The sequence below is a fragment of the Sturnira hondurensis genome, unplaced genomic scaffold (assembly GCF_014824575.4).
Source record: "Sturnira hondurensis isolate 20B ecotype Veracruz unplaced genomic scaffold, ASM1482457v3 Scaffold0001872, whole genome shotgun sequence".
Classification (NCBI taxonomy): domain Eukaryota; kingdom Metazoa; phylum Chordata; class Mammalia; order Chiroptera; family Phyllostomidae; genus Sturnira; species Sturnira hondurensis.
The window spans coordinates 12,436,288-12,462,035 of NW_028074503.1; the positions used below are offsets into that span (position 1 = coordinate 12,436,288).

At 38.4% G+C, this 25,748-nt stretch overlaps 1 protein-coding gene across 21 annotated transcripts in view; it reads left to right on the plus strand.

The window, feature by feature from the left end:
• Window positions 1-25,748, plus strand: part of DTNA (dystrobrevin alpha) — a 364,229-nt gene that overhangs the window by 96,395 nt on the left and 242,086 nt on the right. For 20 of the 21 annotated variants that reach the window (XM_037032731.1, XM_037032679.1, XM_037032770.1 and 17 more), the window contains exon 1: window positions 10,113-10,321. The exons of the other annotated variant lie outside the window; for it this stretch is intronic. The gene's annotated coding sequence lies outside the window, so the exon portion shown is untranslated. Of the gene's footprint in view, window positions 1-10,112; window positions 10,322-25,748 lie in introns of those variants that run through there. 21 annotated transcript variants of the gene reach the window in all.

A 25,748-nucleotide genomic window follows, 5' to 3' on the forward strand; every position in this document is an offset into this window, starting at 1 on the left:
GTTTCTTCGGATGTATACCCAAAACTAGAATTACTGGATCGTAAAGCAGTTCTGTTTTTATTTTTATTTTTGAAGAACCTCCATCCTGTTTTCCACAGTGGCTGCAGCAACCTCTACTCCCACCAACAGTGCGGGAAGGTTCCCCTTTCTCCACATTTTTGCCAACACTTGTTTGTTGATTTGTTAATGATGGCCATTCTGGCAGGTATGGGGTGATATCTCATTGTGGTTTTAGTTTGCTTTCCTCTGATGATTAGTGATATTGAGCATCTTTTCCTATGTCTATTGCCCATACATTTGTCCTCTTGGATGAGTGTCTATTTAGGCCCTTTGCCCACTTTTTAATTGGACATTTGAGGGGTTTTTTGCTTTTGTTTTTGGTGTTGAGTTGTATGAGTTTTTTATAAATTTTGGATATTAACTTTTTATGGGATGTATCATTGGCAAATATCTTTTTACACTCAGTAGGCCATGGTATTTTTGTTGTTGTTCTTGATAATGGTTTCCTTTGCTGTGCAAAACCTTTTTAGTTTGATGTACGCCTGTTTTCCTTAATGTTACATTGGTCTGATTAATAAAGTCAAAATATGATACTCTCACTATTGAAAGAGCACAATCAAATGAACATCATTCAGGGCATGGTTGATCCTTCTATCTTCTGTAGAACATTTCTCCTCCCCATGGAAATGTTTTCTCCCTGTACAATTAGTTTTTTGTGAGGTCCATTCAATTTTCTTGATACAATTTACTCCTTAGTTCTTGTCAAGCTTTTGAACCTCATTTTCAGTTTTTTCATTTCCTGGTTTTAAGTATGCACAGTTGCTTTGAAGAGCTTCAATGTCATGTGCAAACTCTTTTTTTTTAAATCATTTTTTTAAGATTTTATTTATTTAGAGGGGAAGGGAAGGAGAGAGAGAGAGAAATATCAATGTATGGTTGCCTCTCGTGAGTCCCCTGCTGGGAACTGGCCTGCAACCCAGGCATGTGCCCTGACTGGGAATCGAACCGTGATACTCTGGTTCGCAGGCCCGCACTCAATCCACTGAGCGACACCAGCCAGGGCTTCATATGCAAACTCTTATATCTTCTCTAGCTGCTTTGCTACATATTTGATCATTTTTTTTCATTTCTTTTCATTTCATTTTTTCATTTCATTTCTTCTGTCCATTTCTCTCTATCATAGCCTCTNGATACTCTCACTATTGAAAGAGCACAATCAAATGAAAATCATTCAGGGCATGGTTGATCCTTCTATCTTCTGTAGAACATTTCTCCTCCCCATGGAAATGTTTTCTCCCTGTACAATTAGTTTTCTGTGAGGTCCATTCAATTTTCTTGATACAATTTACTCCTTAGTTCTTGTCAAGCTTTTGAACCTCATTTTCAGTTTTTTCATTTCCTGGTTTTAAGTATGCACAATTGCTTTGAAGAGCTTCAATGTCATGTGCAAACTCTTTTTTTTTAAATCATTTTTTTAAGATTTTATTTATTTAGAGGGGAAGGGAAGGAGAGAGAGAGAAATATCAATGTATGGTTGCCTCTCGTGAGTCCCCTGCTGGGAACTGGCCTGCAACCCAGGCATATGCCTTGACTGGGAATTGAACCGCGATACTCTGGTTCGCAGGCCTGCGCTCAATCCACTGAGCTACACCAGCCAGGGCTTCATATGCAAACTCTTATATCTTCTCTAGCTGCTTTGCTACATATTTGATCATTTTTTTCATTTCTTTTCATTTCATTTTTTTCATTTCATTTCTTCTGTCCATTTCTCTCTATCATAGCCTCTGGGGCTCCAATTACACATGTGTTTCACAATTAGATACTGTGTTACAATCACAGATTTTTTGTTCATTCTTCTTTGCTTTTTTCCTCTTGAGTTTTAATTTGGATGCTTTTATTGACCTATTTGAATTTTTAGTGACTCTTTTTTTCTGCTTGGTCCAGTCTACTATTTAGCCTACTGAATGAATCCAATATGGTACTTTACTTTTCATATTTTTGCTCCTTTTTTATTATACCCATGTCTCTACTGAAATTCCCCATCTGTTAATGCATGCTTCTCACTTTTTCCAGTATATTCTTTTCACACATTTATCACAGCTTTAAAAAAGTCGTGTCTTCTATGTCTAACATCTGTGCCATCCATCTGTGGGTCTGCTTCTACTGCTTATTTTTTATTTTCATTACAGGGTCACTTTTTTCTTCTTTATTCAGCTTATAACTTTTTATTGTATATTAGTCTTTGTGGGAAAGTATAGTAGTAAATAACATTTACCCCCAGGAAAGGGCTCATCCTTTCTCTATCAGGCTGTTAATGTGTGTGTGTGTGTATGTGGTGGGAGAAGAAGGAAGACTGAGTCAGTCTCTTATGCACTGGATCTGAACCTGGGCTTTGCTACGGCTTTAGTTAAACTCAGTTCACCATTGGCTTTAGATGTATCGAGAAAGGAAATATTACTTTCCCTTAGTCTACACTCAGCTTTGCAGTGCTTCAGAGAAACTTTCATGCCTGCCCTGACAATGTTTTTAACCACGGGAGATCTCTCCCTCCTTTACACTCCAGTCCTCAGCGGTTCAGACCTAAAGCCTTCTCTCTCTCTACCGTGTTGCCCTGCTCCCCACCCCAGCCATCGGAAGGCTGATGCAGTGAATGGAGTAAAGACCTTGCGCACCTTAAGGGGATCTTTGTCAGCTTTCCTGCCCTGCTCTCGCCTGTCTCAACCGCCCCCCAAAACCTCAGTGAAACCCTGCAGTGAAGAGTTGGCAGGTGGTTACACATGCTCTTTGTGACTGGGGAGCTGCAGGATTCTAATCTATGATACAACCCCACTTGCAGCTGTTAAAAGTTTGTTAACAGTTGAGTTGGTTGCCCCTACCTCTGTCCTTTCCCCCCTACCATGGGGTAAAGGTGCTTCTCCTCTCACCATGCCTCTAAGAGTCCTAAAAGCTATCGAATTTTCTCCCCAACAAAGGGTTAATCCAACTTTGGAAATTAATTTATCTAGGTTTCTTTAGGTTTTTAGCCATTTGAAGGGTTATTTTATACCCACTGCAGCCACCTCCACACAGACAACCACCCCTCAGCCACCCACAGGTCTTTGAGATGTATGTGCTAGAGGTATACCTTGGGAAAGTGGACCAGCCTTGAGGTCTTTTGAGCAGGAAACTCCAGGGTTCCACATATCCAGATCATCCAGAAGACAGTCCCTGGTTCTTCTTGTAACTCACAACTCTGGACAAAGACACAGGCAGAGTAGGACTAGAATAACAGGCCTTCTGAAGTATGAAGTCCAGGGCAAGGCCTTGCCCCCTCACTCGGTCCTGAGGGCAGTACTGATGATTACATGGTAGATAGAGAGAGGGGAACATGGGAGGAAAATGAAAAATGCCAAGGATGACCTTCGGCTCTTCACCATGGCCAATTCTCATAGCTGTAGAAATAAGATGTATATATTTCTGTTTCAGTATACATGGGACACTCTTGAAGAAATAGGACATATCTTGTAGAAAGCTGATGTCTCCAGAATGCTATATTATAATGAGCCAAAGTAGTGCATAAAATAATTTAAGACTGACCCTACGTCAAATAACAAAATACACACATTTGGCCTATGTGAGAATGGCTATGACAACATAAAAGGGAAATGACTTCGCTCTCAGATTTTTCATTGCCTTCCAACCAAAAACAGGGACAAAATGACTGCCGAGGTAATTGGCAGGTCTTCACTGACTTATGGTTTAACTGATAGTTAAGCAGAGCCTCAGTTAGAAAAGAAATTTATTTGCACATTTTAAGATACATAATTTTTGCCTATGGAGGACTATTATTATTTGAAATAGTTCTCCATATCCAATTGGAGGACTATTTGTAATTATATGTGTTTCTATATTTAATTCCACAGATATATCATGAAAGTTTTAATGGAAGGACCACAGCTCACTTCAGAATAAAGATAAATTTGTTTTAATTATATGTTATACTCCATAGTGTCTGATATAGATAATTGTATACTTTGCTGGTATTTAGCTGTCATCTTAACATTGGATATCCTTGTAGAGTATTATGAAATATTAGGTTGCCTCCCCATAGGCATACATAAATACTGAATTTGGGGGGATCATTTTTAAGAGAGGTTGGAGAATTTATTCCCATTTTAAAGCAGTGCTGAAGAGTGAAGGCAGAGAATCACAGTTACAATGGTGGCTTGAACGTGTACTTAATGCCATGCTGTCCCTTCCAAAGCAACCCTGTACTAACAGTAAAGAAAATGTAATAAGATAGAGCAGCAGAGAACTATTGACATGTTTTTTGTTTTGAAAATGCAAAGGAAATGGATGTGTGGCACTTGATTTAGCTGAACAGAGAGGGGAAACCCAGGTGTGGGCACAGGAGATGCCAACAAGGTGCAGATGGAGACCCCCGAGGGAGCCCTAGGAGAGCTCGAGGACTGGAAGCAAAGGGGGCTTGGGAGCTAAGGGCGAGATGTGGCGCTGAACACAGGACTTTGCTGAAAGTCCTGAAAAGAGCAGTTGGACTCCCAGATCTCTTCCTCAGCCCTGTGCAGCCTGGCCCCTACCCCTCCCTCACCCCGCAGGAGACATGGTGGGGGGCCTGATTCTCGGGAGTAACCTAACTGGAGAGGCTACAAACTCAGCAATACTGCAACACTAGCAGGCAGGGATAAGATGTGATACTGAAGTCTGGTAGATTCAGTGGAAACATGAATGCTGAATAACAATAAGCTCTTCTCTTTTTCAAGTCTTCTCACCCAGCTTTGCGCCCAGGATACTGGTAACCAGGATTGTCTTTTCTAGATAGAACATGGAAGGGGAATTCTCTAGAAGATCTGGCTACCCAAGGTGGGAGAAATATAGCTACCCTTGAAAGCATTTCCGTGAATGCTCGGCTTTATCTGATTGCCTTATGATAACATCCTAACGCCCATCGTACATTATATGAGTCTGTAACTAAGGAATAACTGATGTGGCAGTAAGTCTGTAACATAAGAGACCCAAACGAGGAAACAAGGAATTGAAGGAAACAATGGGGGGGGAGCATGGGGGGTAGGATGGGATGGGAGTAATAGACAGAAAACTGTACTTGAAAAATAATTTTTAAAAAAACTTCAGGAAAGAGATGAAAGCTTTAAGAAAAAACCCAGATGTATATGCTCATAGACATTAGAAAAACAGTTGGGTCCATGAAACAAAACATGGTGTAATGGAACAGAAACAAAGAGAGACAAATAGAATTCTTAGAATGTAAACATGTTAGCAGAAATGAAATATTCCACAGAAGGGAGATAAGAAATTATTTCAGAAACAAAGTGAAGGAAATAAGATGTATAGAAAAGATGATACAATTAGCAGTTCAGTCGAAGGGGTCCAACACCCAACTAAAAGGAGTTTCATTTCAGAATGAAAGAACAGAAGAAAGAGAGATCATCAGAAACTGTTAAAGAAATAGAGCAAAATTTTCCCACAATTGGAAGATATAAGTATCATAAGAGTCCTTTGAGTTTTTAACATAATCAGTGGGGGAAAGGAGATATGATGCCAAATTATACCATCAGAAGATATTAGAACACAAGGGGTAAAGAAAAAATAATAAATGGATTGGGGAACAGAATGACGTCCCAGTAACGACACTGGAAACTAATGGGCAGTGAAGTGAAGGAAAAGTATTTCTCAACGATGAATTCTGTATCAAATCAAGCTAACAATAAAAGAAGAAAATAAAGATATTTTGAAGCATTCAAGTTCTCCAAAAATTTCTGTTTTAAGCATTGTTCTCAGGAAGCTACTAGAGTCCATGCCCCACCCACCCACCCATGAGGGGTCCCATTCATGAGGGGTCCCACCCATGAGGGGTCCATTAGGAACAAAGAATTCAGGAAGTGGGACCCAACACTACAGAGGAGCACAGGGCAGCCCGAGGGTGATGGCTCGGAAGTGTCTCCATAAAAGGGCCCAGGGTGGCAGACGGAGGTGCCTGAAAAATCTAACTGGTGCATTTGTCTATATTAAGAAGAAGGTCACATATCTGTTGGACGGTTTGAAAAAAATCTAATGGTGGGCAGATAGAAAATTAAGCAAATAAAAATGTAACACAACTGCCAATGCCAAGAAAAAGAAATCTGTGTTAAGAGAAATGCAAGTGAACTTTAAATCCATCTGATTTGTATATGACTAATATACACATAGCCCAAATAATGTAAACACCAATTAGTGATCACCTAAAATTGTTAATGTAATTAAATTGAGAGAATTAAGGAGAGAGTGTGTTTTTGTGTGTTCATGAACCACTTTGATAGGCTTCCTTCATGTACCCATAGATGTTCTAATACAGTTGAAATAATAGTGCACATATATTTATTTATATGCTATAATTTTAACCTAAGCGTTAGTTAGCCCATGGCTTTCTGTCGTCATTTAAACTCTCATGGACTCAGTTTCTCTCTAACAAACTTGATGTTATGATTCGTATTTTTATATGTATGGCCCTTTCCATAAATAAGGCTGTTTTCCTACCATAGGTATTCACAATGGGTGTCTATTTCCTCCAATTTTTTTAATTCATTAGGATTTAATAAGAGTATATATAGTATGCTACTGTTCTGAGTTCATTTCATATCCATTTTCCAATGCTGTTTATGGGTAGTTTTTCTACTTTTTCTTGGACAATGTCAATTTTATTACTTTTCAAACAATTACTACTTGGATTTATTAAAGTAGTAATAAAACTTTTTTCCTTAGAAAAAAGTTGCTATTCACCTACCCTCATTTTTGCATAAAGTGTCATAATCTGTTCAGGCTATAATAACAAGATACCATAGCCTGAGTGACTTATAAGCAACAGAAATTTGTTTCCCACAGTTGTGAAGGCTGGGAAGTCCAAGGTCAAGGTACCAACACTTCGTTTCTGGTGAGAGCCCATTCCTGACTTATAGATGCCTGTCTCTTGCTTTGACCTCACATGGTGGAAGGGACAAAGGAGCTCTCAGGGGCCTCTTTTATAAGGGCACTAATCCCATTCCTGAGGGCTCTACCTTCATGACCTAATAACCTCCAAAAGGCCCTATTTCCAAACACCAACACATGGAGGATTGGATTTTAACATGAATTGGGGGGGACACAAATTTTCAGTCTATAGCAAATAGTGTATGCTTGAAAAAAATAAATGCTACACAATAGACAAAAAAAGAATTCATTGGCAAAACTATCAGCGTGGATACCCTCTATGCCAATTTCTGAAGGACTGCAGGGAGACAAAATATAACGGGCCATTGCTTCTCAGAGACCAGATTCTTCATACACACGGATGGCTCGCAGATCAGCTGAGACTAAGACATGAGTTTCAACACCTTGTTTACTCCTGCAAAGAGCCTGCTACCTGCATTTGCCATCCACAGAACTGTGCTAATACAGCCTATTTCTGGAGAATGGAGAGGAGATTAACTGCTTGTTCATGATAAATCAAGGGTACTTGATTTTCCTGTTACGTGCCCAGTTTTCTTTGGAAGCAAGCCCTGGGAGCTATTTTCTGATCAAATCCTAACTTTCATGTTAGTGCTTATGAAAGAGAAAAATAACATTTACTCATGATAAACACTGAGTGCTAGCCATTCTAAATCTTATCAATTGCCTGGTGAAGGTTAACAAGAAATTGTTTTTCAAGATTTACATTGCTCTCATTTAACCTTGGATTTGGATTAATGCTACTGCTACTGTTGCAAACTGTTCTGGAGTTCCCATGATTGGCACAGGTGGAATATAAGGGGAGATAAAATTGGAAGCCTAATGAGACACAAGATTGATAAATGTTATACTATAAGGAAATGGTCAGTAACAATTCAATAAAGGAAAGTGTTATATTTTACTAGATAATATGAAATATTAGAAGGACCTTACATTTCCTTTTTCTCTATTTTTCTTGGAAGCCAGCAAGATCCACACAAGTGATCTGAATAATGCTCGCCATGTTGGTATTTAGACTTACTCACTCACACAGACACAAATTGCAGCATGAATTTCGGGGACAGGGATTCAGTGCAGGTTCTCCTTACCTGATATACCTTCCCTAGAATCTTTTGGTTAGGCTCCACTGGAGATGTACTTTTTTCCTGAAAAAAATCATTAAGAAAAATACAAAATATATTGTATCTAAAATGTGAGCCAACACATAACCATTTTCCACAGGTTAAAATGTACAGTTTTGAACATGAAGTTCTTTAGTTTGCACAAACATTTCTTAGTGTCAGTTATGTGCTAGTGTTTACTCAGAGTACAGCATAAGTGAACAGTGTGGCTGAATGTGAACTAGATGGGCTGCCACCAACTCTGTCCAGTCTGCTTAGTCCACATGTGTTTGGACACCACCCACTCTCCTTGGGGAGGAGAAGTGTTTTGAAAGAGGGAAGAAGAAACTCAGGGGCAGGCACATGTCCTCTCTGGCGAATATGCCTTTCTTTCTATTTATTTCTGACGTCATTTGGATGCTCTCATCTATCCTCATGTCATATAGCCGTAAGTTTCCCTAAGATAATCAATTTTGGCAATAAGAATAAAGTTGCTTCCTTCCTTTCCTCCTTTATTTAATCATTTTAAAAGACATCTAGTAACAGGTTACGGAGTGCGCAAGCTGGTAAGATGCCAGTCAGTAGGAGGCATCGAAACATCGCTGAAATAAATTAGTCGTGTGATGCCAGGTAATCATGTTTTCCCTCATCTTCCCTAAAACCATCTTGGTCTCCATGTGGTAAAAGACCACCTGGAACAGAAAGTGTCAAGCCAACCACAAACAAACGAAGGGAAACAAAAAGCTTTCTTTTTGTGGTCCACCCTGTGCCGTCAAATACTTTTGAGATGTCTGTACAAGTCGGAAGAGCAGCTGGGGCCCCGGAGCTGCCCCGAGCTGCCAGCTGCCCGTTGCCTGGAGCCGGCAGCCGCAGCCGCCAGAATTTGGAAACTCCAAAATGCTTGGGGGTGTGGTCCGTTTGGCTACCAAAATTATAAATCTTTAATTAGGCCTTTCAAGAAGTTGTCTAGTCTATAAAATTGTTTGTAATAAATTCACTCTTTTGATCTCGAAGAAGTCAATTATTTTCAGCAACAGATTTTTTTTGACCTAAGCGACTGTTAAATAAATGACTAAACACAAGTTTACTTAGTGTTTTAAAGGGATCCCTCATTATTAATCCCTGTCAGATCCTGTTTGATGAAACGTATTTTTTCTCATTTCCGTTCACTCATTTTCTTTTTTCAGATGTGTGTGTATACAACGCATACACGCAATTTTTTGTTTTCCCCAGTCCTCATTAAATGTTGCAAGACAGTCCTAGAAAAAAAGGCTTGACAGGGAGGTAGAAATATCTGTGCCCTCTCCTGCTGCGGTCTACAATGCATAATATAGGACAACTGCAATCAGGTTTTCCACAATGCCTATGACCAAGGTCCTCTCCCACAACAGACAAGCCACAGTCGCCCCGCAGAAGCGGGCAAGCGGGCAGCATGACTGTTTCTTCCTCTATCGGGTCCCAACTTTTTTTTGAACTAAAGATTTACCATTTCACTTTTTTTTTTTACTGGACCCTTAACCATTTCAGGTAAAAATTATATGTGAATATTAAGACATAAGTGTGGTGAGATGACAAAAATATTTATAATGCCCCCCAAATATTGGCTTCATTCTCCTTACTCATTTGTATTACGGATACCTGGGAAGGTTTTCATGCTGAGTAACAGAACAAAACTTGAGCCGCCTTGCTTTCTGCTTCCAGGAATGCCAATCAGAGAACATTCTTTTTCAGACGGCCAAGTTTGGAAGTCAGTTGGTTTCTGGCAGTAAGTAGGGGGAGGGGAAAGCACAGCGAGTCCTCCGGCTGATCTTCAGTTTCCAAGTGTTTCCGTAATAGCCATCAATGAAAGCATCTCCTTTTACCCAGGCAGAGACAGGTAGAAAGACAGCTGAGTAAATCAGCATTAGCCGGAACAGCGGAAGCTCAGTCAGAGGGAGGAGGGGCTGGAGGGAGGACGTTTGAAAGCCTGCCATTGGTGAGTTTTCCAAAGGCATCTGCCAGTGGGACTTCAATGGAATGTGAAACCAAATCATTTTCAAGTTAAAGATAGCCACAGTATACACCAGGCTCTAGAAGCTGGATTTTAAACTCATACCTCTCCCTAGAATTTCAGAGAGTTCTGTTATGTTGTAAGTAACAATTTGGTTCAAGTTTACTCTTCAAGTGAATGTGCTAAGAACTCCTATATTTCTGGATGTACTGGATTTAAAAGGATTTAAGAGATCCTGCTGTACATACCTAGGGTAAGTGAAAAGACTGGCTTTAAGAAGCATCTCTTCTCTGGGAAGGTTAATGTTGAATTTTTTTTCTTTTTATTTATGTGAATGAAAAAACTATAATGAAGTTTTTCCAGGGTTGTGATGTTCTTACCTTGCTTGAGATGTCTGGCAGTTTACATCTCCTGGGGCCGAGAGAACTTCGACTGAGTCTTGAAATTTACCTCGCACGTCTGTAACTTCAGTTTTCCTTTAGCCTTACTTACTTTCCCCTCTATTAACTCCTCCTTAAACACCTGCGTCTATTGAATTATAGCGTCAGCAGTTATACGTTACCCTAACGCCTGTTACCGTGTTCCTGGTGCCGCTGGATGCGACTGTGTTATTACTGAGGTAGAGTGATTCTCCTGGCATGGCACTGGGGCACGTCTTAATTTAGAAAAGAAAAGAAAAGGGGGAAAGAGGTGGCCTAACATGCAGAAGGAGCCTTTAGAAGATATTGTGTTTTTTTTTAAAACAAAGGAGAGAAAATAGGCAATTTATTAATAGAAGCTGTTTTTTTGGTGTTGCCTCATTAATTCCAAGCAGATTCTCCTCCTCCCCAAAAGCTGGTATTTGCTAAGTGGAGGGAGGCATCCTGATTATACGGAGCTTGAGAGTGGAGGAGGGAAAGAGTTGTCTCATTGCTGTTGCTGTAGCATTTCAAACCTTCTTTTCTTCAAAAAAAAAAAAAAAAGAAAGAATGACAGACTATTTTGCTTCAGTTTTGACCATGTATAGGTTTGGTTTCTTGTTTTTAAATGACCTCTCAGCTCTGCTCTAGAGACAGCTTTCCCAAACTTGCACAGCATTCCTTCAGAATAAATACTGTCCATAATAGTCACGGAGTACATGGTGTGAATTGGAAATTCTACTTTATATGGGGAAAATAAATCTGCTGATGTTCTTATTACAGTGTGGGGCTGAACGGTTGTTAAATGCAACTGGCCGATTTTTGTTCTGTCAAATAGACTGGATTCTAATGAACTAAGTTGGCTCAACTAGATACAAACAACAAATGACTTAATATGGATGTTTCACTCGACTTTGATAAGAATAAATAATGTACTGTTGCTCTTCTAAAATGAAAAATGAGCATTATGTTGATAGAGTCACTTGATTTTATAACTACGGAGTAAGCTAGCAAGACAAAACAGAATGCGAGGTTGGCAGAGCTCAGTTTGGGCGCCCTGTCCCTCCTTCCCTGGCCCACTTTCTCCCTCCCCCTTCAGCCCTGCTTCTCCCTTCAGCCCCTAAGGAACATCACTGCTAAATACCTTTTCTTGAAGTCAAGGCCTATCTTCAAGGAAGAATCTGACTATAGAGTGTTCTAAAGTCAGTGCACGAAGTCCACTAGGAATGTTTGTGTTTAACCTCCAAACAGTTTAAGCAATTTGTTGAATCACAGTTAGCCTTCCCTGATAGTTAAATTTGACCCATCAGGTTGCAAAAGTTGAAGTTAATTGTCGTTTCTGTGCAAGTGGATGGTATCTTTGAAAATTGTTCCGGGTGCATCCTGAGCTGTTGGCAGTCGAAGTGACCTGGCAGAAATCCTGGGTGTTTCCCAGAAACTTGTGTGCATGCGTGTGTGTGTGCTCACCTCACACAAGCACACACACGAACACTTACAGGTAGGCTCACCTTTTCCTTGACTCATATATTTCTGATTGAACTATAAACGGAAATAGAGTTGTATTAGGCTTTATCAATGTGGGGTGTTATGTTTGTTTTCAATGTATCCAAAGAAAACCAATATACAAAATAACAACTATAAAAATGTCAAATTCTAAAATGTAAGAATTTTAAACTGTGTGGCCAATTACTGTTGACAGAAGAAAGGGCAAATGAATGTTTTTCTGCAACTGTTCTGTTACTCATAGTTTTTAGTTCCCTGCTGAAATTTTCAAACTTGGATTTCATGTCTTTGAATATAGTAAGGATAGCTGTTTTATAATATAATATTTGTCTGCTAATTCTAGTATCTCGAGGGCTACTGGATTGTTATTGTTTCTGTCAGCTCTCATTCATGGTGTCCTATTTTCTTGTTGCTTGGCTATTCTTGACCATCTGCTGGAAACGCGTTTTAAAAACGCTTTGTAAAAAGAAGTTGAGACCTAGTGGTGGTGATATTTTCTTCCAGAAAAGTCTTTGATTTGCTTCTCGGCCAGCACCTGAGGGCGGTGTCAGACCGGAATTACTTAGGTCAAAGTGCAGCACCTAAGGCCCCTCACTTACGCCTGTGCAAGAAGTTAGGCTGCAAATCTGGGTGAAGAATAGCCTATTTTGGGTTCCCTCCTCCTCTGAAAGACGGGGCACATAAAACTGGGCTAGTTGATTTAAGTTCCTCACCTGAGGACCTCAGGCTTTGATATTCCCAGGAAATCCACCAGGCTGGGGAAAGTGCAGCTGTTTTCTCAGATCCTTTGTTCCTGATAGTCTTATGCCCTAAAGGCAAAAACTTTCAAAGAGGAGCTTCTCTCTCCGAGTTCTGGTTTTCTAAATTTCCCTGTGAGATGTCTTCACCTTCCCATTAGCTCTTTGCTATTTTAGTATTTTAAATATTTTTAGTTACTTTAGTGGGAGTATCAGTCCAAATTATCTCATTACTGTTACCAGAAATGGAAATTCTCTCTACTGCTATTATAATGTTTTCTCTTTTTTTTTTTTGACAGTTCTAGAGAGGATACCAGGTGGTCTGCTGATATCATTGATGATTTCAGGGAGTTTTTCTGAGTTTTTTAAAATTGTGGCCTGCTCTGTTGAGGCTTTTTGGAGAAATTTGTGAATGCGTGCCGATTGGAAGATTCATGTTTTCCAACCTTGTCTGAGCTGTCAACAATACTTAACAGTCCTTTTATTCATTCCTAGCTGGCCCCTCTCCTCAGTAATCTCTTTAGTCTCTCTAATCCACCTCCCCCACCATCACTCTCAGCTGCTGACCTTGCCTCCTCCTGCTTTCTCTTGGCCTAAATACAGTATCACCACATTTAAAGAATTATCTTAAATAAATTCCTTCCTTTCCATTGCCTTTGTAACTGCTCTACTTCAGGTCTTTGTCATCTCACTTGGGTATTACTGTGGTTGCTCAGTTGTAATCCTGCCTCTAGACTCCACCCCAACACATCCCACACTGGGACCAACTCACCTGTCTTCTAAAAATTATAGACATGGATGAATTGCTACCCTATTAAAAATCTCTAGTGACTCACCATTCCCTTCAAAATAAATCCCTAAGTATGTCTTGAATTAGGCCTGCTCCAAAGCCTTGACCTGTTTCTCTAACATCATCTTCACTACTTCACTGGTTATCATCAACACTCTCATGACACATAATTGCTGCTTTCAGAATATTCTGTACTCTATCATACCTCTGTGGGAGTCTAGCAACTTTTTAAAAAAACTTTTTTGCCCAGAATGACCATTGTTCATCTTCTCTGTGGACAAGTCCTACTTCTTCTTCAAGGTTGATCTCACAAGTCACCGTCACTGTACTTTCTTTAATTGTATAGCTCACCCACTGTTCTGGAAACCCCTGATGGCAGGAGTTATGTCTCACTCATTCTTGTATTCTCACTCAGTAACATTTAGAAACCATTCAAAACATGTTTAAGGAGTGAACAAATGACTATTCTGAGGAAGTTTTCCTCAACAATCCTGTTTTTACTTTATTCTTTTTTCTTTCTAAACATCCTTATTCTTTTACTTAGACTTACTGCCTAGGATAGTGGCCATTAATGGTCTTCTTGTCAACTAGAGTCAGTTAAAAATGTGTTCGTTATTACTGTTTTGTGGAGGAGGAGGTTATGTATTTTCATTATTGCCAAATGAGACTTTATAACTCGATTGTGATCACAAGAGAGATGACAGAAGTCTAAGTATGATAAATTAGCTATATATAGGGTCTGGCACAAATAATGCCCCTTTTTATTATAAAATCTTTTATTACAAAATCATAAGCATGTAATTCTGTAACATAACAATATCTCACTCAAGCACACCATATGCCATTTTAGGTGAAATGTTCAAATTAAAACTATAAATATTTACGCCTGTATTATGACCCTACCAACACACTCTAGCGGGCCTTACTTCTGCTGGGCCCTGTTTTTTCAGACATTCATAATAAAAAAGGAAGTCATACAGTTGGAAAACTGACATGTTTCAACAGTTCCTAATGCTAAATGGCACAAATGAAAAAAGTCAATGCTACACAACTAAATTAAAATGATCTCATTATTATAAACAATCTGAATTTGAAATATCAAAAAACATTGGCTTTGATATCACACTGACTTTTGATTTTTGTATCACATCATAGTGCTTGAAGGAAAGCATTTGGTTGCTTATGTGATATGACATTATGACCCTAACTGTATAGTAGATGAAATTTTTTTTAAAGATTTTATTTATTTATCTTTAGAGAGGAAGGGAAGGAGATAGGGAGAGAAATATCAATGTATGGTTGCCTCTCGTGTGTCCCCTGCTGGGAACTGGCCTGTAACCCAGGCATGTGCCCTGACTGGGAATCGAACCGCGATCATGTGGTTCACAGGCCCTCACTCAATCCACTGAGCTACACCAGCCAGGGCGAAATTTTTTTCTCAAAAATTTTAAGGCCTTGATGAATAATGTTAATCTCATTTTGCTATTCTAAACTAAAAGAAACCTTGTATTTCCTCATTAAAAATTGAATATAGTTGGTGGGAACCAGATGAGATATAGCTTATTAATTCTAAAGATACTTAACTAATTTTAGATTCCTCAGATCACTTACAAATGTTTCACACATTTATTGTATGCCTTGGATGTGACAACTCCTAAGATTTAGAAAAATAAGAAATTTAGCTTTGATTTATATTTTTTCTCATGCAAGATTCTTGTATTTCCATGATAACAAAAGTACTATTTTGTTATCATGGAATAAGGTAAAAATTATCTTTAAAAAAAAACTTTGAATATAATCAAATGTGCAAAGTCTCTGTTCAGATGAGAACCCAGAGTACTCCATCACAAAATATAAAAATATAATATTTGTCTTTTCTGGGTTTTCCTCAATGGTAAAAGAAATCAGTACTAGTTCTTGAAAAGTGGCTGATTTTAAATTGTAGTTTCCAAGTAGCTGAGCTAGTTTGTCTTATTAATATAACGAATCTGCATCAAGCTCCTACCTTATGCCTTAACTGTGCTGGACGATGAAACTGTTTATTTAGCCCCTTCACGAGACACTGACACTGGAGTATGTCATGTTAAAACAGTGGATTTAATTTAAAATTTTATTATTTCATCATTTCATTTATGTGCTTAACTTATTTGTGCTAATGTCCACACTTGTTTAAAATATCACTTTGCCTTTCCTCAACTATTAGTATTATCCTCTCAAAAAGCCAAGTTTTAGAATAGTGTTGGGATTTCTTAATTACTTGAAGTCTCCTATTTAGCGGATACCACTTTCATTATAAAAGAGCTTAAAGAGACCTGAACCGATTCTTAAAAGGAAAAAAAGTAGAACATGTATCATTGTCACATGAAAAATTGTGTTGTATCTTAATATAAAATAAAGTATGTTTATTTGCATAAATAAAGCTGGCCTTTGCATTCTTGCAAAATATCTGTGGTGTAAGAATGACTCAGGCACCCTGAGTCACGAAGGCTCTGCAAAGCTCTGTGTATTTGAAGGAGAGCTTTAGAGTTATTTTTATTATTTCTTTCTTAGTCTCACATCACTCTCTGTACCTGCTTCCTGTATTATGTGGTAGTACACAAATTTTTGAGTGCTAAAAAAAGGAATTCACTGAGTTAATCATAGTTCAAGAATATAGATGCCTTTACTAATTTTATTAATAGACGTAGATTAATTTTGAGTGAAATTTATCTTCTGATGCATATGAACTTCTAGACTTAGACTACTCATTACTACACAGTTGTAGAAACACATTTATTCATCAAAAGACGTTTTTAACACCTCTGATAAGTGCAACAATTCTCTGAGATGCAGCCGGTGTTTTCTGCTATTTTGTAGATAAGACATATGTTATTTTCTTTGATATATGATAAAACTATGATGCAGATATATGAAATACTCTGCATATACTACAGGTGGATTCCCAAGGTAACACACAACCCCTAAACCTTTCCTGTTCACTCGTACAAATACTCCCTTGTGGGTTGGCCAAAGGGCCTTCTCCGCACTGTTGTTTTCCCCGGAAATAACCCATGTTCCTCATACTCTCATTTCCTTGGCCAAAGCGTGCCACGTGGCCACATCTAACTTCATTTGGGTGAGGAATACAATCTTAATACATGCCTGGAAAGAGAAAAGACTAAAATATTTATGAAGAATTCTAATGATTCCACACTAATGGATGACAGGCAGCCTCTAACCCCCCGGAGAACATAGATCCAGACTTACCCTGTAAACAGTAATTGGTCCATACTTGGTAACACTGCAGGCTGCAGTGCTACCTGCAGTCTGATGTCAAGGTCCTTTATTTATTTACATCCTTTGACTCTCTTGGCCACCTGCCCTGGAAGCTTTTCGGCTCTCTAAATCTTTGCTGTTTCCGGAGTGTTTGTGACCTTTGTCACCACAGCTTTTCCAGTCCTTCGGAACCCTGGCATTGCACCTGTTCTCACACCTATGTCTCAGGGAGTCCTGCCCACAGTCTGGGGACGGGAAAAGGGCCTTCAATGGGGCAATTCCTATAGACCGTAGAGAGCACATGTAAAACATTAATGCTTTCCCATTAACACTTCAAGATCTGCTTCTTGATGTTTTTTGCTTTTGTCACTTCTTTTAAGTTCAAAAATTTTGAACTTAAAAATGAAAAAGAAATTGTTGGGCTTTAAAAGATACTCCAGTCACTAGAGTTAACATCTATGGGAATTTCTCCATGTTTTCCCCATGTAAGAAGGGTAATAGACACAAGAACAAAATGTTCAGTTTTTTTTCTCCTGAATGTGTATTACATCTAATTAAGTTCTGGGACCACTTAAAATGAACCAATTGTCCCATTAACTTTTATTCCATTAGTGACTCTATTCAAAGAAAATCCTAGAGTTCACGTTCAGTTATAGGCATCAGAGTGTTTAGGTATGACAAGGGGCGTGTATACTTCCTCACCTCGTCCACTCTGGAAGTATTATTCTGCTTTGTATTTATCAGTATTTCATTTCTCCCCTCTCCATTTTAAAAGTAAGACTTAAACCATGACATTTTTAAAAAAATGAAATCAGTCACAAAATATACCTTCTTCCTGCATCATAGAAAGAGAAATCATTCATTCAATTAAAAGTGTGGGTAGCATAATTCTTATCATATATTTTTTTTCTCTGATTGATTCTTGTTCACATTTTTCCCTGGGGTTAGAATAGAATTCAGAAACCATAACGATGTCTGCAGCACCTCTGAAAATTCACTGCAGGAGGATCTGAGGCTCTCTCTTCTCAGCACTGCAGGGCTGCTCCATTGTGATTCTTTGAATAGCCACACAGCAGAACTCGACCTCTACCTCTTGTTCACCAAATTATGTAGTCAGTTATGCCTCCACTCTGAAACTGCCTAGCACCTAAAACATGTACGATGCTGAAAAGTATGCTGTGTAACCATTTACCAGACACCAGAACATAAATCTAAGTTACTTAGATTTACAGTGCTACAGTCTCTTCTTTAAAATGACATGAGGGAAGTGTTTAACTTAATGAAGCAGAGGATCCTGGTGTGCAAGTTGCATTATATTTTTCATTGCACAAGGCTAAATTATTGCTTCATCCTCCTCTATGGTACCCCAGTGGCCTCAAAGACACAGTGTAACCTCCAGAGTTGCCCACTCTTGTCTTAGGCAATAACTTGCTCCAGGAGAGCATGCCTTTCTGAGACTTACCGTAACATTTCTTGCAGTAGTCTGAATTTCTTGAAGGTCAGTCACAGATACTAACTGAACTTGACTTTTATTTTAACTTAGGAACATTGACTAAATTGGTAAGTCTGCATACATTACTATACAAAAAGGGAAAGCTGATGAATATTTTCTTTCTAACACATTTAGAAAAACAATCAAAATATCTCTGTAAGAAATGAAATTACAGAGCATTCAAATTTTTTTCTTAGCATGTCTCCTCTAATGTTGCTAACTTTTAAAAATAAGTAAGTACGAGTTTGGGGGGATAATCTACAAAGATTTTGGAATATAATAATTAAGTATATTGTTCTATGTTGGCAAAAATGAACCTTAATCCTATATTGAACACCACATGCATGATTCAAAGTATGTGTGGGGGTTCTTAAAACAAGCTTTACTTTCTAATTAGGTAACATCCGAATTTAATTAAAACAAACAAAAACTACCCTCCCCAATCAGTGTTGCAGCATTTGGGTAAATGTTAGAGCTTGATCATTTTCAGGGCAGAGCCATGGCTCAGGGCTTTCTGCCCAAACATTGCTGGCAATCTGATGGAAAGAGATGAAGCAAATGTGAGTGCTGCTGCCTGGCTTGGTTAGATATGCATTTGCTACCAGAGAAGCCAGCGCATTTCCCATGCAAACCATTAAAATTACGGTTTAGACACACACGCACACGCTGGGCCTTTGTAAGTCTAGGAACATACACATTAAAATCCAACTCTGCTTAAGGAGAGTGCAGAAGTAGCAGGCACAGCTAGGATTGCCTGCATCCTTTCTTTATCTTGAGTGGTTTTAACATACCGCTGCATTTCTCTCAGTGATAGGGATGGAAGGAATTAAATTACTCATATCTGAACAAGATTTAGGACTGCCCTTATGTGATTCAATTCTGGCGATTACTTAGAATCTCATTGATAAGTGGGTGGTTTGGGCTGCTATTTTATGTGGTTTATTTGAATGATTTGGATAAACATCTGCTTAGTGCTAAAAAAAAAGCAATTTGTGTAATATAATAGTGACTTAAGAAAGTAATCAAAGCATGCATTTTTCTAAAAGGAAGACTGAGTTCTGGCTGGTGTGGCTCACTGGTTTGAACACTGGCCAGGAAACCAAAAGCTTGCCGCAGTGGGAGGTCTATTCCCAGTCAGGGCACATGCCTGGGTTGCAGACCAGTGTCCCCAGCTGGGGACATGTGAGGGGCAGTTGATCCATGTTTCTCTCTCACATCAATGTTTCTCTCACTCTATTTCTCCCTCCTTTCCCCTCTCTCTAAAACATAAATAAAATCTTAAAAAATAAAATTAAAGGAAGGCTGAAATATGTTAGCTCTTTGGAGGTAAAAATATTGAGTGAATAACTATGACTATTTGCATGTATTATTTTGACCACTGGAGGGCTCTCAGATTTTTTTACTCTGATTCTTTAGAAATCTATTTGCTATTGCTGAAATTTCAGTAGAACAAATTTAAATCTTGTGCTGTAAAGTCTAAATAGTCTAATAGCTTGTACAAGTGTATATATTCTCAAAATGTAAAATGAAAGAAAATCAAGCTTAATTTACTGTGTTCTTTCACTATTTCACAACAATTTCACAACAAATAAAAGAGAAGTTAATCATGTGTTTATTTTTATAATAATTTCTTAACCAAGAGTCATCTCAAAATTACATGTTCCAAAACCTGCATATTAGAGTAAGACATTCCTGAATCTCAGAGCTAGACCCCGTGTTTGACATTTTAAATGACCTACACTTTAGCTAAGTCCCTATCTCTGAGAAATGCCCAGAAGACAGGTGTATATGATGATAATTTGGTCATAATATGTGAAGTATTACAGTGCCCAGGGATGTCCTGAAAAAGGTGACCACTATGTTAGGCTTTGATAGATGAGTAGGAGTTACCTAGATAGGAAACCGTATGGGATGTGTAGAGGGGGCAATCAACAGTTTTCAGGTTACTACTGTTTGAAGCTGGAGTTAAAGGAGATGAATTTGGAGAGTTAAACAGGTGCCAAGACATGGAAGGCTCTTCATGGTATTCCAAGGGGTTTGCTTTCTCTTCCTTAGGGTACTTAGTGCTTCTGCAATCCCAACCCCTCCCCCAAAGTAAACAAAGGGAAAGAAGAATAAATGCATACTCACAGCCAGAGTTCAAATTGGTCTGCCATAACGTAGTTTATAATGTTATAATGTATTTGCATTTTACTTCATAATAAATCTTTGTTTCGTTCGACAAAAAGGATTTTTTTCTCCCAATTTTCCAGCTAAATGCACAATGTCTATCCACTAGCTTCTCATTCTCCCAACACCATCAAAGGATGGTGTCCTTTAGAATTTCCTTTGATTACAAACTTCCCTTGCTTGAGAAGCAAGCTGTAGGTACTAAGAACTGTCAGAAATGAGTTTGAAGTAGATTGATCACTCTGGATGATGATTTTAAGGAAGACCAAAATAGAAGCAGAGAAGAGAAAGAATATTGCAATAGTCTGCTCATAACACTTTGGAAGATTTAACTGATTTCATAATGCCCATTTAGATGGAAAGTTATTTTGACCACTGGGAAGAGGAGCTTCCCATCTTTTTTTGAGTTTAATTCTTCAAAACCCTTTTTGGTGTAAGCTGCATAATCTCTAGCCTGGCTCCTTCTCAGCAAGGCTGACATATAGAAGAGACTTGACTTTGTCATTTCCCCATAGTTCCAGCCCTTTTGCAATACTGTGACTAGTTACTAAGAACGATGAGGAAAATGTTTGTCACTGTCATCGGCACTCTTAGCACCAAGTCGTTTGCCCTGAAGGATAGTCCCTCCTATCTCTTCTTATTCATCTTATAGCAGTCTTCCATAAGTGCCTAAAGTTCTGAGTTTTGTTGGGTGTTTCTCCACTGACTAACACAATTCACCTTATCCAGCATCAATAGGTCAGAAGATACAGAATTATACAGATCAACTAAGAGACAAAAGAGGTACTCAATAAGGAAGATTAGTTCCAGATAATTCTGTATAATAAGTAGTGAAATGTGAGATGGAGAATTATAGCATGCCTAATCTGGAAGTGTCAATGACCCTAAATTTCTATGATTTAAATCCTAAGTGACTACGATGCCAATTAAAATGACCCCAGAAGGCATCCCCAATCCTGGCTAAAGCTACTTAAACATTGTACTCTTCTGACAGATTCAATTTCAATTTTAAATCTTATAAAAACATTGTTCCATGTCTTCCTCTTTTTATGGGTCTAGATAATGGGATTGGTATTCAGGTGAATTGGAGACTTGCTCATGTGGCCAAACCCACAGGAAATGCAGGCAGCCTGAGCTACGGTGATGACAGAGTTGACTATCACGAGTGGCCTTAATGTGAAGCTATGTCTTTTGTAAGTTCCTACCAGGAAAAAAGACTATATATTGGCAATGATAGTATTCAAGTGTAAAGTACTAAATAACCCTACTAGGTCAGTTTCTCCTTTCCTCTTGAAGCATTTAATGCCCTACAGGCCCATCATTATGTCTTTCTACTCAAACGTTCATATATTTGACAAAAGTATTTCTTAGGGCAGTTGGGGCAGTATATGAATTTAGAATATTACCATAACCCCCCCCTAACTTAGGGGGTTAGGGCAGTATAATACTGAGAACAGCCCCTAAAAATATCTAGGCTCAAATTATCTCTTCCATAATTTAAGTAATTTATAAAATCACAAGAGCAGATTCAGAACTTCTCTTTTCTTTTAAAGAAAAAGTTTATCCACTTTTTTTCGGTATTAGTGACCATCTCTGCGTGAGAATATGTCTGGCTTCTTAATTTTTCCATCAGAATGTCAACTCTGCTGCCTTTTTACCTGCTATTAAAGGTATAGATCACTCTTCAATCAACTACATAGAATATTGGCATTTCTTGCAGCTACCAAAAGACTTAACCTTGAATTGAATTGACTGTGCTAAGAATATACCAAGACATCTTCTGCAAATGCTATAGCAAATTGGGTCACGTGCCTAGAGCTCATTGTCTTAGCCCTTCCCTTCCCTCTCAGTATACATATAATGCCATTACTGAGTAACTGTTTAATTTTGTGCCTTTGAGTAGTGTTGAAGTTTACCATAATACATTGCACTTTGGGGAAATAAAGAATATCTTTGAATAACTGCAGTCACATTGTGCTTTGATATCTTCAGAATAAGGAGCTGTACCACACAATTCTCATAGAAATTTGTGCCAGGCAAAAGTTTATCTCTCAAAATAAATCTGTAAGCTTTATTTTACAAGGAAAACTGTATAATATATTAGTTTTCCTTTTTTTTGGTTTTGACTGCCTAGATTCTTAGAGCTCAGTTGTATTAATGATCTAATTTTCAATGCCTGATGTAGTTATTGTCTTGAAAATTTGTTTCTAATCATTCCTTACCAAAGCCCAATTTACTTCCTTTTCATCATAATATCCCTCTATAGCATGAGGGTAATCTGTGCTTCCCCACTGGGATTCTGGCCTAGGGAAAAATGTCTAATGCTCCCCAGTTTCTCATCATGGAGCAGGTGACAGACAGTGTTTGTTGAATTAACAGTACTTTCCACTATCTTGTATGTTTTTCATATTGAAAATAGGAAGTGAAATTTAAACCATCCGGCCCGCCTAAAAAGACTGCTCAGAATAAGGAGTAAAGAAAAACAGTAACATTTCTTAGGGGCATTTGAAATCCGTTTCTCCCAAACAGCTTAGTGACATTCTTTTATTCCCACCCCAGTTTTGCTCAGAGTGTATATTTATTGTTATCAGTCCGGTCTCATTTATTTTATTGATATTTATTTTGAGCAAGTTTTAACTCTCTTGGAGTTCGCATCGTGACAAAATAGTTAGGCAGTGAGGTCATGCTTGACTGCAATGCATTTATGTCATCAGTTTGTTCTATTCTAGCAATCAAGGCCAAGCCAAGTACAGGAGGAGATTTCTGTAGGCTAAAGAAGACCTTGTCCATGAAACCATCTATGAGAACCAGATGCATCAAGACTAACCGCTCCTCCTAGGGGCTGATGTTTTCCTCAGGGAAGTCTTTGGCATCTAAGAGACTGAGGCTGGAGTGATTAAGTAATTGTCAAAACCCAGGCAAAAAAAAAATCAATCTAATTGGCACTCTAAAACCCAGATCTCCTGATTTGTAATCCAAGACTCTTTCTGATACTCCTCAAATGTGTTTTTTAGGTTCTCTGAAACAATGTATCAAGAAGAAGAAAGGGTGCCCTGGCATTTCCTTGCTGTTGAGATGATCACACAGAGCACTCTTTTGAGGGAGGGCATGTGGTCATTTGTCTCTTTGGTGTCAGTGGTTTTGATAGATTGTTTTGAGGTACACTTAGAAAATGGACAGGTTCAAGGGAATGGTTGGGGGAGGGAAGACAATATGAATTAAATGCACACTCAGAAAGGAAATAGTTAAGAAAACTCTGTTAAATATACTCCATAAAATATCATATGGTCTTATAAGCATTTAAGCTTGTACATTTCTTTCATGAGTTAAATCAAATATCTTAACTGTAAACTGTGTGATGTTGATTTAGCTTCTTTGAGATTTTATTCTCATCTGTTAACTGCGGATACTAACAGGACTACATTCTAGGACTGTTGATAAGATTCCATGAGATAATCTATGTAAAGAATTTATGGGCTCAGCATATTCCTCGGAATGGAAGTAAAAAATAGACAGCAGAATGATGTCTATGAAAAGTGTTACTGATTTGGGGAAATGGTGACATCCTGATGTATCATTAACAATGAGGACAAGAAAATGTACAATTAACCATAATTTTGCAGATGTATCAACAGAAAAAGCCTAGAAGGAGACACTAATTGCAGCTATCTCTACACTTTGAGATACAGATTATTTCCTTTATTGTAATCTCCTATATCATAAAAATTTTCTACAAAGCACATTAAAATATGCTTAGGAAAATATATCATTCATTAAAAAAATCTCAGTGTGTTAAAATTCCTTCTTTTCCATCTTAACAATTCTTCAAGGGAAGCAGTGTGATTTTATTTGCTTACAAATATTTACCTACTAGTGTACATCTTGTACATTAAGGAAAGAGCATCATTCTACTGTAGCCAAAGTCCCTTTCAGCTTTCTAGACCAGCTTTTTTACCGGTCATGAAATTTAGCAAGTAGAAAATGATGTGAAGTTCTTGGGAGTTTCTTTCAGCTCAGGTGTTGAAATCTATAAATCTTGATTCATAGGTGCCCATTTCTCTCTCCAGAGCCTGTGTCATTCTTTTAGCAAAGCAAAGGCCTGGGAAATCGTGTATTCTTGAATAATGTGGGGGTGTAGAACTGTAGTAATGTGACGACCTTGACTCCACACAGATTCTGTAGCACTCCCTCACTACAGAAATAAAAAGAAAACCAAACAAATGACTAGAACAGGAGCAGAACCACAGAAATGGAGATCACATGGAGGGTTAGCAACAGGGGAGTGGGAGGAGGAGAGAGCGGGGAGAAGGTACAGAGAACAAGTAGCATAGACGGTAGGGAAAAAATAGATGGGGAGGGCAAGAATAGTATGGGAAATGTAGAAGCTAAAGAACTTAGGACACATGGACATGAACTAAAGGGGGAGAATGTGGGTGGGAGGGGGTGTGCAGGGTAGAGGGGAGTGAAGGGGGAAATGGGACAACTGTAATAGCATAATTAATAAAATACATTTTTAAAAAAGGAATAAGAAGAACCAGGAAGAAAATTCTCTGCCTATGCCGTGATTAGCTATAGTGAGGAGGAGCAAGAAAGAAAGGTTGTTGTCATTTATTTCAGAGCATTTACACTCATCAGCAAACGTAATTACACTTTGACATTTTCAGTTGTGCTTGGCTTACCTGTAAACATTTCCACACGTTGTGTCTTGCTCTTACCTTATAATTATGAAACACTAGATGTATTAATCTAAATGAAGATATTATACCCATGAAAATGAATTATGACTGAGAGAGTTCTCAGTGTATTAATCAATTATAATGAGTCTGTGTTCATGCTATAGTCTTACTGCTTTTCAACACTGGTATGCACAATTTTATGAGAACTTACCCCGCTGCACACTCCCCCCACCTCTTCAATAATATAATTCTCTGATGTTTTACTGTGTCCAAAAAAGCTCATCTCTAGACCGAATCATTTTAGAGCTGGGAGCAGGCTTAGACATCATCTAGTGACTAGTTCAATCTAGTTTTATGAAAGAGGAAACCACAGCCTAGAGACATGAACTTTGCCCAAGAACACAAGGGCCAAGAGTAGAATCCAATCCAGTTCTGTTCTGTTACATCTTTGGGCTTTTAAAAAATTCATGGAAGTGATTCTTTGGCCCTTAAAATAATGATTTGGCAGCCTGAGCTACTTTCTCTTATGGACTTCATCTTGGTTTGGGTTATTGACTATAGTGTCATAAAACCATTTTTGATGAGAAAAAACTGGAGACAAGAATTNAGACATGAACTTTGCCCAAGAACACAAGGGCCAAGAGTAGAATCCAATCCAGT